Here is a 5,356-nt window from a genome sequence, read left to right on the forward strand (position 1 = left end):
CGCCCCGGGACAGCGAGGGGCGGGGAGCGGGCAGGGGAGGAGACAGAGCGGCGGAGCCCGGTGTGGACGCCCCCTGGCGGCAGTCCTCCACGGGCGCGCGCTGCTGCGCAGGGGCTGAATGAGTCCGCTGTCAACTCAGCTTTCCCGCGGGGCTTCCATTTCTCTTGGGAATCCCACCTGGGAATTCCTTACACCGCTATCCTGAACTGGGTGTGTGTGTGTGTCTGTCTGTCTGTGTGTGTCTGTGTGTGTCGGTGTCTGTGTGTGCGCTATCCTGAACAGGTGTGTGTGTGTGTGTGTGTGTGTGTGTTTGTCTGTGTCCTTGTGTGTATTGAAATAAGAGCTGTGGCGATGAGAAGATCTGTCCCGGAGTAACTGTGATATGGGGAGCAGCTGCAACAGCACTAATCACAAACTGTGTTTTTATAGCTACCGTATCCAAGCAGGAGAAAAACCCCAAGTTGGCGAGATCACTTGACTTTCGGGAATTCATAAATCCCTCCCCAACTCCACCCTACTTGCCAAGGAAGTTTCATGATAGTTAGAACCCTTCATTATCACTTGGTCTTTCTCCCTGAACCAGTCCAAGGGAGTCAAACCCATACATTAAACATTTCTTTGAAAGTGCAGTCAACCACCCCATCCCTTTTTCTGTCAATGTCATGAGAAAGCTATTTTGAATTTCCTGTTTAATTGCACGCAAGCCTCTAAGGAATGGAACAGGCACTTGTCAGGATATGCATGAAAGACTTTCAAGCCCCTCTGCAAATCTGACTCATCCTTCACCTCTTAGGCGAGGTATTACAGGATGGTGGTTTTTGTATATGAATATCCTGAAACCAGAGAGCTTCGTTCCAGTGTAGTTTTTTCCCTTTATAAATTATATGACCTTATATATTTTACTTAATCTGTCTTTCTTCAATTTTTTCATCTTCAATATTAAAATCAGGAAAATGATAGTACCTACTTCACTGGTAGTGTAGTTGGAAGGGTGACATAAGTTAGTACTTGGAAACAAATTATTTAAAACTATCTAGGATATAGTATGTTCTCAGTAAATATTAATACTGTTATTTCCTGCTTTCTGACTGCCAGTATTGATAAAAATGCTTATGTTTTTAAGATTAGAACTTGTCACTAGTTCTGAGACTCCATCTGGCCCCCTCTCTCTTTTAAAAAAATATTTTGAAACATTTAAGATATAAAAAGAATTATACACACATCTGTGTGCTCATCACCCTGCTCAATAAATAAAACATTGCCAGTAGAATTACCAGCTCTTGCATATCCCTCCCCAGTGGTCCCCCTGGTCCTTTAAATTAATCCCCTGTGCCATGGCAAAGAGATCATTATATGAATTGAGAGATGGAAAAAAAGGAAGAGCAAGGGGGTCAGACTCTCCTCCATTTATTAATATGAGCACTAGGGCAAGTTATGCAACTTCCATGAACTTCAGTTTCCTAAACCGTAAAATAGGGGATAATATTTACCTTCCAGGCTGTTGTCGGGATCAACTAAAAACATGTATGTCAGAGAACTCAGCACTGGGCTTTCAGAAAGTTTAGATGTTCTGTGTATTTTACCATTTTCGTAAGTCTCCAGGGGCCTCCTCCTGCTTCTACAAATCCTATTTATTCCTCCCTATCTATACATGGTGGAGAGGATTAGTGCTGACCCATGCCCTGGGCACACAGGAAACTTACACTTCCATGTCCCCTGCAGTCAGGCAGCACCATATGAATAGTTCAGTCAACAGGCTGTGAGGGGAAGGGATGTACGTCCTTTCAAGACCAAACTATTTGATTTTCATTGAAAGACCCTCTTCCTCATATGGCAACCATGGGGCAGCTGTAAGAGGATGGGTCACTAAATGGAGGGCAGTTGCCTTGGAAAGTCAACCCACCTGCATTGGACTTATATGAGCAGGGAACAAACCTCTGTTATTTTAAGCCACTGAGATGTTGGGGTTGTCTTTTCTGCAGCATAACCCAGCCTATCCTATGCAAAAATGTCTTTTCTGATAGTTCATACCCCTTTTGGACAAGAAATCAGAAAAGCAAAGTTTTACTCCTCGTTCTGCCGCTTCTTAAAATTGGGACCTGGTCAAGTGTTTGCATCTGTAAAGTTGGAATGAAATCTATCCTGCCTTTTCCTCAGAGCTTTTATGAGTTCAAATGAAATCATATTTGTGAAAATTCTTTGTAAGCGAGGAAGTGGTATACTTGGAAGGAACTGAATATTTTGATTAGTAGATTTACCTGATATGTACAGTAACCACAGTGCCTAGGTTTTCTGAAATGCTGCTAATTTAAAATATTTTTCTAGTTGTCCTATATAAGTAATTCAAAATGTACAAAAATATCATCACTATATTATTTCTGAATTGCTGTTTTTCACATTCTACGTGAAAACTGAAGTAGGATTCACCTTGTAGACTGTCCCAGGTGAGGGTGGGGGGGTGAGAGATTTTCCCCCCTAAACATTTAAAAATAAGATGACTAAGAGTTAAATTATAAACATAAAACACAATTCATTAATTCGAAACGTGTTTATTGAACAACCATTATGTATATGTGACAGTCAGCCTTGAAGATGACATTTATGCCCTTGTGTGATCCCCCTCCACATTGAATAGGGTGTAACCAATAGAATATTGTGAAAATGATAGAATGTGACTTCTTGGGCTACATTGTCTCCAAGGTTCCAAAGGAACTAATTAAAGAATTTTTGTAGCTTCTAATGGAGAATTTCTTGGTGAACAAGGACAGATTCATTAAGAAATATTCTGAGTGATTCCATCTTATTTCATTTAGAAAACAAACTCTAGACAAGCCTCAGTGCCCTACCTTTTCTTTCTCTTCCTTTCTTCCTTTCTTTTCTACTTCCTTCCTTCCTTCCTTTCTTTCTCTTTCTCTTCCTTCCTTCCTTTCTTTCTTTCTTTCTTTCTCTCTTTCTTTCTTTCTCTCTTTCTTTCTTTCTTTCTTTCTTTCTTTCTTTCTTTCTTTCTTTCTTTCTTTCTTTCTTTCTTTCTTTCTTCATCCATCCATTTGTCTATCTACCTATCTAGGATCTCTATGTCTATTTGACAGTTAAAATTCATAAATGCAATGGTTTTAATGATGCACATCATTATATTTATTTTGATTGGTGACTGACAGAAAGTGAATCTGATTGGTTGACTTGGTTTGTCAATAAGGACTGACTTTGTTAACTAGGTTGTATAGTGAATTTTCCCTCCATAAATTGAATCTGACTTGAATAAACTGCAAAGTTTTGTCAAAAAATATGTAAGGCATTGTAAAATATACAGCAGGTAGAATTATATCTTTCACAATTATTTGAACTTAACATAAAATTTTTTTGACATATGCCAACCTAAGAGTATGCAATGGAATATATCATCTTCCAAAAGCTCTTTAAAGTCAGAATCTTTCTCACACCAGAAGCAGGATGAGCAAGAATGTAAATATGTGAACCTTGGATAAAATTGCAAAGAAAGATTGAGTCAATTAGAGGAGAGATTAGATATGATGGAACCTAGAGAGAGGCCAAAGAGATCCAGTGTGGCATCTCCCATGTCCATTGTGTTTGGAGGAGGTATTGCCCTGGATCAAAATCTCCTCCTAGCTAGACATTTTCAAAGGCAGGAGTTTTGGAGGTGGCCTGATGTCACTAATCTTTGAGTTGCAAAAGCTATTACCTATCGAATGATTTCATGATCACTAACAGTGTCTCAATGAAGCCAGACAAGCACACAAAGGAATGTTACCCAAAAGAGGGGTCTCACCTTGGAATATGTATACTCCAAGTACAGTAATTCTCAGGGTAGCCTCCGCCATTTTGTCCTCTCTCCTCCCACCCCATTCCACCAAAATAAGGGGAAGTTCTCAGAGCAGAGGGAAGCATGGGTAATGAGGAACGAAGTGGGAGTGGGCAATGAAGGAAGACGAGCGAGGTGTGCGGACATATGGGTGTGTATGGGATGGCTCCTAGGAAGACTGCCGACAGTAATAAGACTTTGGGGCTATGCCCTTGGTTCATTTCACTGTCCAAGTTGAGAGCAGACTCTGAGCTACCAGGAAGCAAAAGCTTAGTTTTGAAACTCAACCTTGGAATCTATGGAAGCTCCTTCAATATTGTCTTTGGCAATAAGTTTTCTTTAGTAAAATTCATCCATAGCAAAGAGTAAAAATACTTGCCTTAACCCTCTGCCATCTTTCCAAACCCCAATCAAGAACCTGGACTTTTTTGTAGCCACATTCATTTCTCCTGCTCTCAGACAAAGGAGAAAATCTTCTCTTCCCCTGCTTCATTTGGAAAAACGGGAGGGTGGGGCATTTCTGCAGCATTGCTGCCAGATTTTCCTTGTTCACCACTGCTCATCAAGCAACATTGAGGTGATAATTTGATCAAATTTACTGCTTTCCTGGGGGAAAGAATGCACCAGCAAATAGCATGTAAGTATCCGATCTATTCATGAGTTATATTCCTAACATAAACGAACTGTTTTTGTCTAATTTGTATATTTGTTTCCTGTGAGCTGAGTTAGTGTACAGGCACACTGGGTGGAAAAAAAATCTGTTTTTGAACTGATAGAGCTAAGGATCAGATTATTTCCTCAAGGTAAATAATACCTCTTGATTTTCCTTGGTACATTCTCTTCTGAACACTTTTTAAACAATTACTATTAAGAAAAATCTTCCAAAGCTTGAAATAAAGTTAGAAGAAGGTCCTTTCAGTGTCATTGTTGAACATGTTCGCCTATTAATTATTTAATTGTCTGTGTCTGAGAATTCACATTTTTGACTTTGCTATTTACTATTTGATTAGAGACCAGACACTGAAGTTACACATTAACTCATAGATTTCTGTCCAGTAAAAAAATACAGCTCAAGAGGTTAATGCACTCTGGGATATTAACCAGTCTGTGTCTACTGCTAAGCTAGTAAATCAGCATTCAGCATTCCTTTGACAGACTGTATAAACTCTGTTTCTCCAACTTTCCTTTGAACCAGCTTTATCATCTTACTAGCTCTATTAATAAAAGAACTGAATAAAATCTTAGAATGTGTTTATTCTCTATGTCTATGGCAGTCTTGTGTTGACGTTTTTGAAAATTATGCTTTAACATTACAATATTCCTGCTTAACTCTGCTTCTGTCCAACATTTGCATATTGAATGAATTGCTCAGTCAGAGATTTGCATGATTAATGTTTGACTTCTTAAATGGGACAATGTTGAACCTTTCAGGACATTGGGATCCCTAAAAAAAACAAAAACAAAAACAAACCCCTCCTCCCTCCCAAAAAACAACCTGAATCACAAACTGAAACACAAACCCAAAAATGTATAGCT

The sequence above is a fragment of the Vicugna pacos genome, chromosome 10, assembly GCF_048564905.1.
Source record: "Vicugna pacos chromosome 10, VicPac4, whole genome shotgun sequence".
In the NCBI taxonomy this organism is placed as follows: Eukaryota; Metazoa; Chordata; class Mammalia; order Artiodactyla; family Camelidae; genus Vicugna; species Vicugna pacos.